Here is a 13,292-nt window from a genome sequence, read left to right as displayed (position 1 = left end):
AAGGGCAGGAAAAGCAGTACTGGGGTACAATCTTAAAAATGATAGAATGATCTCAGTACGAATCCAAGGCAAACCATTCAACATCACAGTAATATAAGTCTATGCCCCAACCACTGATGCCGAAGAAGCTGAGGTTGATCGGTTCTATGAAGACCTACAACACCTTCTAGAACTAACACCAAAAAAAGATGTCCTCTTCATCATAGGGGATTGGAATGCTAAAGTAGGAAGTCAAGAAATCACTGGGATAACAGGCAGGCATGGCCTTGGTGTACAAAATGAAGCAGGACAAAAGCTAATAGAGTTTTGCCAAGAGAACACGCTGATCATAGCAAACACTCTTTTCCAACAGCACAAGAGACGACTCTACACATGGACATCACCAGATGGTCAATATCGAAATCAGACTGATTATGTCCTTTGCAGCCAAAGATGGAGAAGCTCTATACAGTCAGTAAAAACGAGACCTGGAGCTGACTGTGGCTCAGATCATGAGCTTCTTGTTGCAAAATTTCGGCTTGAATTGAAGAACGTAGGGAAAACCACTAAACCATTCAGGTATGACCTAAATCATATCCCTTATGAATATACAGTGGAGGTGAGGAATAGATTTCAGGGATTAGACCTGATAGACAGAGTGCCTGAGGAACTATGGACGGAGGTCCGTAACGTTGTTCAGGAGGCAGCAACTCAATCCATCCCAAAGAAAAAGAAATGCAAGAAAGCAAAGTGGCTGTCTGATGAGGCTTTACAAGTAGCTGAGGAAAGGAAGGGAAAAGCAAGGGACAAAGGGGAAGATATATCCAACTGAATGCAGAGTTCCAGAGAATAGCAAGGAGAGACAAGAAGGCCTTCTTAAATGAACAATGCAAAGAAATCGAGGAAAACAACAGAATGGGAAAGACTAGAGATCTCTTCAAGAAAATTGGAGATATCAAGGGTACGTTTTGTGCAAAGACGGGCATGATAAAGGACAAAGAAGGCAGGGACCTAACAGAAGCAGATGAGATTAAGAAGAGGTGGCAAGAATATACAGAAGAACTATACAGGAAAGATCTTAATGTCCCTGATAGCCATGATAGTGCGGTCACTGAACTTGAGCCAGACATCCTCGAGAGTGAAGTCAAGTGGGCCTTAGGAAGCATTAGTAACAACAAAGTTAGCAGAGATGACAGTATTCCAGCTGAGCTATTTAAAATCCTAAAAGATGATGCTGTTAAAGTGCTGCATTCAATATGCCAACAAATTTGGAACACTCAACAATGGCCGCAAGACAGGAAAAGGTCAGTTTACATTCCAATTCCAAAGAAGGGCAATGCCAAAGAGTGTTCAAACTACTGTACAATTGCGCTCATTTCACATGCCAGCAAGGTGATGCTCAAAATCCTACAAGCTGGGCTTCAGCAGTATGTGAACCGAGAACTACCGGAAGTACAAGCTGGGTTTCGAAGAGGCAGAGGAACTAGAGATCAAATCGCCAACCTTTTCTGCATCATGGAGAAAGCAAGAGAATTCCAGAAAAACGTCTATTTCTGCTTCATTGACTACGCTAAAGCCTTTGATTGTGTGGATTACAACAAACTTTGGCAAATTCTTAAAGTGATGGGAGTACCAGACCACCTTACCTGTCTCCTGAGAAACCTGTACGAGGGTCAAGAAGCAACAGTAAGAACCAGACATGGAACAACCGAGTGGTTCAAAATTGGGAAAGGAGTACGACAAGGCTGCATATTGTCACCCTGCTTATTTAACTTATATGCAGAGTACATCATGAGAAATGCTGGGTTGGATGAATCACAGGTCGGAATTAAGATTGCTGGGAGAATTATCAACAACCTCCGATATGCAGACGATACCACCCTAATGGCAGAAAGCGAAGAGGATCTAAAGAGCCTCTTGTTGAGGGTGAAAGAGGAGAGTGCAAAAGCTGGTTTGAAACGCAACATTAAAAAAAACTAAGATCATGGCATCTGGCCCTATCACTTCCTGGCATATAGAAGGGGAAGAAATGGAAGCAGTGACAGATTTTACTTTCTTGGGCTCCAAGATCACCGCAAACGGTGACTGTAGCCATGAAATTAAAAGACGCTTGCTCCTTGGGAGGAAAGCTATGGCAAACCTAGACAGCATAGTAAGAAGCAGAGACATCACCTTACCGACAAAGGTCCGTCTAATCAAAGCTATGGTTTTCCCAGTAGTAATGTATGGCTGTGAGAGCTGGACTATAAGGAAGGCTGAGAGCCGAAGAATTGATGCTTTCGAACTGTGGTGCTGGAGAAGACTCTTACGAGTCCCCTGGACTGCAAGGAGGTCCAATCAGTCAATCCTAAAGGAAATCAACCCTGAGTGCTCATTGGAAGGACAGATACTGAAGCTGAAGCTCAAATATTTTGGCCACCTAATGCGAAGAGGAAACTCTCTGGAAAAGACCCTGATGCTGGGAAAGACTGAAGGCAAAAGGAGAAGGGGACGGCAGAGGATGAGATGGCTAGATAGCATCACCGATGCAATGAATATGAACTTGAGCACGCTCCGGGAGAGAGTGCAGGACAGGAAGGCCTGGCGTGCTATGGTCCATGGGGTCACGAAGAGTCGGACACGACTGAACGACGGAACAACAACAACTCCCAGGTTAGCGTGCATAGGATTGCATAAGTGTCATTATGGGGTCACCAATTGGCCTTTTAGTTCCAATTGTCACATTAGGTTTTAATATAAAGTCCCTTGACAAGGTGACTTTTCCCACATCATTATTCCCATGGCCACCATTTCATTTTAAATTCACCCTCACCTGGTGAGCGCTAATAGCACACCAAGGCAGTGCTGGCCCAAGACAGTTGGTTGCCTGACACAGGGCCCAAGTGGCATCCCTGCCAGGGCAAACACTTCTTAAAAGTCTTGCGACACCATTCAAACACCAGTTCCTGACTTCATCTATCTCCAACCCCATGGTGTTGCCTGAAGGCTTGATAGGTCCTAAAAACGCTATAGTTCAGATTAATTTACTCCTTTTTGCATTGTTCAGACCCAGTTCATATACTACCAGTGTAATTTGGATGCTGCTAAACTGTGGTGACTCCAGACTCTATCTAATAATATACACAATGGCAGAAGCACATGGGATGTTCAGATCACTAGGAAAGTTCCTAAGTCAGAGCTGTACCTTCTGGGAACTGGCAGCAGAACTAGCATGGGAAACCCCATGAACTACCACCCCTAACACAAACCACTGGTTAGTTCATCTATATATAGCTGGAGTCACATGGTTTGCGCCCACAGGGAAGGTCAGGTGCAGCGTCCAGATACTCTTCAAAGGCAGCCCATATAGAGAGCATTGCAGCATTCAATCCTTGACGTCAACAAGGCCTCTCTATGTAACTAGTAAGTATCAATAATAATTTCCTAGGTCCCTTCTATCAATGAACATCTTGGATAAGCCTAGTTGATAGAAGCCACTCTTGGATAAGCCTCAGGCTGGGATTCCAGGAGCGGCACTGAATCCAGGAGTACACACAGACCACGTACAAAATGCGTTAATATATGCCATCACTCCAAAGTACCCCATCTACTTCAAATCTCAAGGACTCAGCTACCATCACAACCATTGTGTCCAAATGCACTTTGTTAAACCCCACCCATTGAATCACGGTGACCAGATACTGTTTCAAGGTATAGAACATTACTCCTCGATTAACTGAAGATGAAAAACGGAATTGGAACATCATATTGATGACTCCTCATTCCAGATCTATGAACAGAGATGTAACAGCAATGAGACTACTCACAAACTTAGGCACGTTCCACACTTGTGAAGTGCTCTCTACAATGTAGAGGACCACTTCACACTTCGTGTCCCACAATAGCCCAATTAGAGGCCTCTTATGTGATGCTTTTAAAAAGTCGCAGATAGACTGTAGCAATTGAACCTTGGAGATGAAGGACACAGACTACCAAACACTGTGTGGACTCCATTCACCACCCAACTTCGTTGCCTGAATTAGCAACTAGCAGGACTCTGGCTGAAACAAAGTAGATGGCCTGAAGCCAACATAAAAGAAAGCTGACATGGATAAATCTGTTGTGGTAATAGTATTTAGAAGGGTAATACATGGTACGCTCCTTTTACACTTCATTTAACAGTCAGTAGCTCATGCAAGGTTCAGTTGGGGCCAGTATGTTGAATCTGGATGTGAGAAACCCAGCTTGGAATCTCCATTCAGCTACAAAGCTCCTGGGATGACCCAGAGCAAGTCTACTGCCTCACAGCCTACCAGATAAGAATTCTGTACAAACAGAGTGACATCACTTCATACATGGGGCAGTGCTGTAGAAATGCTGAACAGCAATACAGTTTCCTGTTGCCGCATATTAACAAAGCTAAGTAGCAGCACACAAACAAGACAAAAAAAAGCCTTTCTATATACTGTCAGGGGCACCAGGAGGCACTCTCATCCTGCGGCTCATATCCCAGGGGCAAACATTCACATCCCCCGTTAGTTACTTACCTCTCCTTTCCACTGGGCACCATATCCCTAATTATTCTACTACACTGCACATAATCATATAACAATAATAAGTGGTACACCGCAAAAGAAAGAGTTTGCTACTAAAACACTGTCAAACTATTTTATTGTGACATTCAAGGCAATGAAGCCAGCAGCTCTCCAGTTTACCTTTCACCAATACAGGAAAAGAGTAGAATGATGCAGTGTTTGAGTTTAGCTACAGCTAACTAAGAAGGCAACTCTTAAAAAATGCTCTAGTCCTGTTTCCTCCCTGTCACCCTAGGCAACTTATCAAGAATCAGTGAAAATTTTTCAGATCTCCCACCCATTTTTAAGATCAGTCTTTTTATTCCCCACCCCCCATATTCATCAGTGTACATGGGGACTTTCAGAGTAACATAAGGATGCATGTGCGTGTACATGCAAAAATAAATAAAAAGACAGGCACTTATGTAAGAAAGCATATAATGTAAATTTTGTTAGTGGTTACAGATAAAGACAAAATTTTAAAATGCCTTGCAGCACTTTAAAAAGATGAACAAACTTATTGTGGGATAAGCATTCATGGACTAGATCTTCCTTCTCCGTGTGTGTGTGTGTGTGTGTGTGTGTGAGGGAGGGATGGGGGGGCAGGCGGGCAGGCAGGCAGGTATAGAAAAGAAGTTGTAAACAGTGGGGACAAAAAGTGATGAAGTGCAAGAAGTACAGTCTGTGACATTTCTATGCAAACCTCAACTGAATACAAGGCAAGTACAGTGACCTGGAGGAAAAATTCAAATTAGATGGATATAAAAATCTGTGCAAGTTAAGTTTCCATAGTACATGTCTGCCACAAGACAAGTAATCTCCAAGATAAATATGTATCAAAGTAAGCAATTCCACCCCACCCTCCTCCCAAAGCTTTGGTATTCATTACAAATATACCTACATTAGCCCCTATTAATAACACGGTTAATAGTAACAAGCACTCTATTGTACTAAATTAGTTTAGAGGCACCATGTCATTGTGCAATATTAATTAATACCTCGGATAACAACAGTTTGTGGGTTAATATATTCTACTCAATACTTTAATAACAGTAAACAAAAACAGCTGAGGTATGCAGTAAAATCCATCAAACTACACAGATGGTTATAAGGTTTTCATTATGTGGTTTCCATAGCAATCATATTGCAAATCTGGAAGCTCCTTTCAAGTAACCAGCTTGTATTTACACGCCTTTCAGCTGCACCATGGAACTCTTCAATGTGTGAAGTTATTATTCCAATCACATTAGAAGGATCACTGGAATACAATTTGATCGGCCAAAATTACTGCAGACCAATTTTTGTAAGAAATCTGCATTTGGCAATAGTTTCATGCTTGTAGCATACTAAAGTGAATGCTTTTGAAATTTCAGAGTGATCCTCTGCATGTTAAGTACACAGTTTAGGTTTCAAAACAGAACATACTGAACTATCTTTTAGAACACAGTAAGAATCTGGAAGATATTCACGGAAGGGCCAGGTTTGATGAAGCCTCGAACAAGTGCTCTTCCTCCCCCCCCCCACCCCCCTGCACCAGCAAGCAGGAAAGGGAACTGGAGGCAGCAAACAACTAGCACAGTTCCAACTGCCCACTACTCCCTCAGTCCAGCACCGGACACAAGGCAGCCACTGCTAACCTTCTTATTCATTCTGCCTATGGGTCCTTAATCCTGCATACACCCTGAGACCCACATATACCAAAAATAAGGAAGATAGTTCTGGCTGCCTTGCATCCAGAGTTTTCCTTTGAGTGCTGGAGGTGAAGCAGCTACAATGAATGCCACTGCAATCTTTCTTATCCTAATATGCCTGGGGCTTTAAAAAATAACATGGTTAATAGTAACAAGCACTCTACTGTGCTACATTAGTTAAGAGACAGCATGCCATTGCACCAACGATGTGGGTTTTCCAGAAAACTTTCTGGAAAATTTTCCAGTGCAAATTAGGCTAATTTGCTTAGGGTCATTTGCACTGGAAAATGTTCAGTTTGCATTGGAAAATCACTTGAAAGTAATTTAATGTAGCTTGCTTATTTATTTGATATGTTTATATACTGCTAAATATAATAAAATCCCTAAGTGGTCACATATAAGTATTAAAATCACATTTAAAATAAATTATCAAAAACAAAACACTAGAAATGTTTGCTAAAAACAAGTAAAATAAACAAAGCTAAAAAAAAGCACCCCATGTTATCCCCCCCCCCAATACAGCACAGGTATTTGACTTGAAATATCTGAGGAAGCACATTTGATGTGATTTAAATGTCTTATGTAAACATCTTTATTGGAATACTTGTAAAAATGTAGACAACAGCATGTACTTCCATTGTTTAAATGTAAGAAAGAAACGAAAGTACTGCAAACTGTTGACCACAAATTCAGTCTTCCCCAACCTGGTGCCCTCCAGATATTTTGGATTACAACTCCAAGCATCCTTCAGTTAGTATGCCTGGCTGGGGATGTTGGGAGTTGTAGTCCAACACATTTAGAGGGCACCAGATTGGGGAAGGCTACAGTAATTAACCCAAAGAACTATGCATGATATGCTGACAACCACTCATCTATTTCAATAGAGTTCAGCTCTCTTTCACTGAAGTTGATGGAGGCACCTTCAGTTTCACTGTCACTGCTTATTAGTTCTATTTCACACAGAGACATTTATGTATTCTCTCATATACTTGCTATGGATAATCACCTGAAAAATATTAATTACAACTTTGAAACGGCCAAGCTTGCTCAATATTGTAATTGCAATTACTAATGAACTTGCAACATGGGAAATTTTCCATGGAAAAATAAAACATTGTGGAGAATTTTCCACCCCACATCACTGCATTGCATAATATTTATTTATTTATTTGTTTGTTTGTTTCATTTCATTTCATTTCTATACCGCCCAATAGCCGAAGCTCTCACAATATGACGCGTATGTTGGGGGAGAGGCCTAGAGACACTGAGAATAGGGAAGTGAGCTGTGGTTGCTGCGCATCCAGCGCTTGTCTAGTGCTAGGTGACTTTTTTGTAAGATTTATTAAATGAGGCAGCCAGCATCAGACATGGTGGGCCTTGGCATCTGCCCGATCATGCTTGGTGTTGGCATAGGGCCTGACTCGTTTTTATACTTGGCAGGAAGAGGAAATGCAAAGATAGTGAATTTTAGACAATTAGGGTCAGGGCTACAGTCTGAAGGCACATGGTGCAGAGACTTTGCTGAAGCTAAGCACATCTGGGTCTGGTCAGCACCCATATGGGAGACCACCTGGGAATCCTATGAATGCCACCATGTGTTCTATCATAGAAGGAGGGGGGAAAGGGGGGACAGGCCAATACAAATTAAAATAAATAAGTATATTGATTCTTTAAAAGATATACAAAAACATGAAAGGCCTTTCACTAGTGAAGACCAAAAATAAAATAATTGTTCTATAAAACTCAATACGGTGGATTTGGTCAGCAACTCTGATGGACCAAGGTTATAGCCTGACTCTCTCATTTCTTCATTAATAGTATTTATTTGGATAAATACCATACTGCTGAAGACTTAGGTAGCTTACATTTGGAAACAGATCATCAATGTACCAAAGAATATTCTTTAAATTAGCTGCTGAATGACCTCCCCCACCCCACCAGCCATTCCAGCCATCAATGCTTGCCCGACTCAAAAGGTTTTATAGTTGGGGTGTCACTGAAGATTAGTTTCCAGCCCTGCTTCAGCACCTCAAAAAGCAGTTCGCTTCAGCTCAGAACACCTCAAGCATGACTTGCTTTGGCTAAGATCCAGAGCCTTGTCTCAAGAAAATTTGAGGCTTCATACACGATAATGTGGATATTAACTAACAGTTATAACTTCTTTACTTTTTCACAAAAATTGAGGAAATTTGCAGGCATAATAGCCCCCTTTGAGTGGAAGGAGCATGCCAAATTTCAGACAAGGGTTTGGAGGGAAAGAGATTTGCTTTCCATCCCCCCGCCCCCCGTGCTTTTAGGCAATTTTAAAGAAAATAGCACACATTGTAAGAGGTGTCATTCCATCCTTCCTGGCTATATTTTTCTATACAGTGTTGACTCCATCCACTCCAATACCCACTTTTTGTACAAAAGTAACATATCCATTAACACATACTGCTTTCATTATTAATTCAATATGCAACATTCACACAACAATATAGGCATTCTAGGTAAGTGCTTTCCAATGTGGAACTCCCTTCCCTTTGGAGTTCGCTAAAATATAAAGCTTCTGGAAATGATGCAAAACTTTTCAATCTCAGCAGCCATTTAGTGGCTGGGGATAACCAACAGTTTCATATACGTGTGTGTGCGGTGTGTGTGTGCAATGTATAGTAGTAGTAGTAGTAATGTGTGTGTGTTTGTGTGTGTATAAAAAGGAGGGACGTTAAATATTGTCATCTTGTTTTATAAAGGCTACTACTACCCTGAAAACATTAGGGATATATAGCAGGACATAAATTTAAACACACACACATACACACACTTATGGTCCTCTCTCTGACTTCTAAGGGGTAAAGAGAATGACCATGTGGCAGAATAAAGGAGGCTCAGGAAACACTAAACTTCCAGGCAAGTGCCAGTGCTCTCTGTGGGTGGTCAGAGATCTGCAAAATTTCCATGGATGTCTCAGGCCATCAGCAGGCTTGGTTAGTCTCAACTCCTGTTGGCTCTGCAGGGTGGCACATCTCTCGAAAAAGCAACCAGCAGGGCTTAGAATAAAGCATTTCCTGGCACTTCTGAAAGAATTTCCCCATGTAAGACAATAATTTGGCCCAATATAGGCAAAGCAAAGTTAATTAAACAAAACCAAGAATAAGGTAACTGCTGAGACAGGTCAGATGAGGTAGAAAGAAGAGGAAATCTTCCATGTACTAATTATTTACCCATAAAACAGCTTTCCATAAATGCCTGTGTTAGTTCTTCTGCCTTGTATATTTGAGGAAAGCAAGCCCCATAAAATTAAGTCAAAGCAACACCTGTTCCTTAAACCCACTTTCCCCCAGCCAGATTAATTCAAGGGGTGATGGGAGAAACAAATTCAAGAGATTTTACAGCAGTTTAACTGCTTCCAGAAGATAGGTCAGATTTGCAGCAGTTTGTACAGAACTTCATATAAATCTATACTACTGACCATCTTGTTTTTATAGAAAACCCTGGAAGCTATGCTGAGGGGAAGTATACATTTAATAATAATGGTAATGGTAACAACAACAGTGGAAAAACGAGAAAAAAAATCACGGGGCACAATTCAGCCAGAAGAAAGCATAATTAAGTCCCATTGATGTCAGTGGGAGAGAGTTAAGCACATGCTTAACCTTCCTCATTAAAATCAAAAGTGGTTATATTTGTCTGGATCATGCCAACAGTTTATATTGACTTTATAGGGCTTTATATCTGCCCAAGTGGGAAAGGGCAAAGTAGATGGATACTTGGCAATTTTTAAAAGTTTAATAATGCCTGTTTCTAAGCCTGTATTATAGTACTGTGGGTACTTTCAGAAATACAAAGCATACCACGGTTACACATAGTGGCTGGGTTTTGTTTTGACCTTTATAATGCCCTCTTGAGAGAAGTTCCTCTAACTTATTAGTTCCATGAGTGTAGCTAAAGGTCAGGAACACAAGCACACAATTATAATGTGGAATGTAGCATAACAGCGTGTAACAACCTTATTAGCACATTTTAGTCCCTTTATTACGTGTTACAGAGGATATTTAAAGAGCTTTTCAAAGTGCAAAAAATAACATCCTGTACTACCAAAGCTTCAGTTGGGCCTATTTGGTCAAAGAGTTGCACAGACTTCACTCATTTCACGTTGCAATGACCTTAGTACGATTGGTCATTCCAGTCATGAGTTCAGCCTAAACAACAGCTTCCTAAGCAGATCTCTTATGCCAGTCTTTCCCCAAGCTGGTGCCCTCCAAACATCATAGACTACAACTCCCAGAATTCCTGACCATTAGCCATGCTGGCTAAGGATGATGGGAGTTGAAGTCCAACAAAATCTGGGGAAATGAGGTTGGGAAGGCTGTATTAGGCACTCAATATTTTTATGCAAGGCTTCATTTTTACTCACTTATTTGAGTACTCCATACTGAGCAGTGAAAAAGTTATTTTATGTATAGCTGGTGAATTTGGATCTCCAGCAACATCAAAAGTTTAGCCAAGAAGCTTCCATATTCATATCTTGTGCTAGAGACAAGTGACCCATTTCTACCACCCAACATGAATGGACATTCCTGCATCATGATTTTACCTCTACAGTTTCCAATGCAGGGCCAGCATTCAAAGAACTGTGAAACTCTAAGCCTAATGAGAACTTTTAGAATTGTTTTCTTCAAACAACAGCCCTGTAAATTGACTACACATTTCTTGGAGTCAACACCAGCTGCTTGGGAAACTGAGGCATATTTCTAAAGCAGTTTGTGACACATGGGTATCAACTATCCAGAGTTCTTGTAAAAAATCCATTGATTCAGTGCAAATGCCTCTGGTGAGCCCAATCAGGTATTCAAATATGTAAATAAGGTTTCATCATTCTCCAGAGATTATTCTATGCCTGGGGTCTCCAATGTGGTGCCCAATGTACCCACAGACACCTTTCTTGGTGTCCACCAGGCTACCTACCCCTCCTGATATTTATTTTATTTCTTAAGATTTTTTAGAATTTAAAACTTTTAAAAAAAAAATTGGGAGGCTGGCACACTGCAAAGTGAAGCACTGCACCCAGCACCATTTTTATTTGGGTTGAAAAGAGTGGCTTTGTGTTTCAGAGCTCAGACTCCACCTTTGCCTTGTACTTAAAATTCTTGGGCAAGTTACTTTTCTTTTAGTCTCACCATTTGCCTTCTGGGAAATGAGTGTCTTGTGACTGGCCATGCCCACCATGACAGCCACTTTATAAATGGGCAAGCCCCCTCCCCATGACAGTCGTTTTGTGAAGATGCCCATAACGCTCTCAAAATTCCAAATATGCTCACCAACCCAAAAGGGTTGGGGACCCCTGTTCTATGACATCAGGTGCCCTGGGACTGCAGAGCTTAAGGGAAGTCCAGGAGACCAAGGGCCAGTGGGAGGCTGCCCCCTTTGTCCTAGGAAGAACTTCTCAGGAAGGAAGAGACCAACCTGGTCCCATCATCAGCCAGGGAAAGAGCAGCTACTCGCTTGCTTTTCTTTTCCTCCACATTGCTTTTTCTTTCTGTATTGTGTCTATTGGATTGTGCACCTGCAGGCAGGAACTGACTTATATTTTAGTATCTGTACAATGCTTAAATTATTTTTGAAAGTGATTATTTATTATTTTATTTAATAGATTTATATACCGCTGAACATATTTCAAAATACCTCTCAGTGGCCATCATCATCATCTCCCTTTGTCAGTGGCATACACACTGCAGAACAGTCCATGGTAGGACCAAAACTGACTGTCATGATTACTGGATGCGCTAAAAGCATTCATTCTTGAGACTCGGTCCATCCAACAAATGAGAAACACAACCAGCATGTAGCATAGGTTCCAGGCCTTTGTATTTGTCAGGCTCATGGCTAGAGGGACCGTTCATTTCTTATACAGGCAGGGAGGTGCCAACCCATCTATATTATTGGGGGGTGAATGTAACAGAATTGCCTATCTGCTGTCTGCCAAGTCACAAACTACACAGAGCCTGCCAGCTCAAGGATGTTAATATTTCAAACTTTAAACCACCTTTGGCCCAATTTATCAAGTATCTGTCTCTTTGATGTTTGGCATTTAAAAGTAATTTATTGTCCTTTGCAACCCACACTCTGAATGTGCCTCTGAAGCTCCTGGAAATGCAGGCTTCCACATTCATCTGAGTGGAGAGTAACTCAGGAGCATGGACATGCAACTACTCCCTGCATCAAAAAAATAATGTCAAAATCCTGTGGATGGGGGACCTCCTGCATGTAAATTGCTGGATTGGCACATGTCCAATTGGCTTACAATTTAAAATAGGGGACCTGCAGAGACCAAGGAGGTGGAGGCTACAAGGAAAAGACAGGAACAGAATAGCCTTTATTAATTCTAACTGCTTCTCTCACAAACAGCTGCTCTCCAGGGATTTATGATCTATGATTTCTCACATGTTTGGTATCAACTGTCAAGCCCCCCCCTTTTTTTAAAGGAGTGTTTGAGGCACTGACAGAAGACTGCATCCTACCTTTGACCTGAACCTGTAGGCAACACTGAAATGGGATGTTGAAAACTCCATTAACTGAAATGTATTTTACAGGTTTAAAAGGAGTGGCAATTCCAATAGCTCCACCGGATCAAGAAGAAAATTGATGGGTAAAATGTGGTTCAAATACTATGGTTAATGCCTTGACTATTCACACAAGATTCATACAGCATAAAGTTCTCCACTTGACTGTAGACTGAACGTGAAGTTCTTCCCCAGCATGTTGTTTCCTTACATCAGTGGTGCTGAACCTCTTTCAGCCTGAGGATCAAATTCAGCTTTGGAGAAGCTCTAGGGAGCACATTCCACTGGTGGACCATAGGCAAAAGGGGCAGGGCCAAAAGTACAACCCCCCCCACCGCATATTTTAGTTCAAACGTTATTACTGCTAGTAACTAAGCCTTAGGAAAGGCATTCCAACCTTTTAAAGTGGGGAAAAAACTGCACAATACCAAGAAAGCACAAAACAATATGTGGTCAGAGGAAAGAGGGCAGGGAAGGGAAGGGGGCAGGGCTATCTGGGGAACCCCAGAGGGCGAGATTGGGACCCC

The 13,292-nt window shown here is 41.6% G+C and overlaps 1 protein-coding gene across 2 annotated transcripts in view; it reads right to left on the bottom strand.

The window, feature by feature from the left end:
• The window catches only part of SKAP2 (src kinase associated phosphoprotein 2), a 141,645-nt gene that overhangs the window by 24,705 nt on the left and 103,648 nt on the right, over nt 1-13,292 (bottom strand). The window lies entirely within an intron of this gene.

Source organism: Heloderma suspectum, chromosome 5, assembly GCF_057233095.1.
Source record: "Heloderma suspectum isolate Gila_16-S chromosome 5, 16-S_ref, whole genome shotgun sequence".
Taxonomy (NCBI): Eukaryota; Metazoa; Chordata; class Lepidosauria; order Squamata; family Helodermatidae; genus Heloderma; species Heloderma suspectum.
This window is presented reverse-complemented; position numbering and strand designations above follow the sequence as displayed.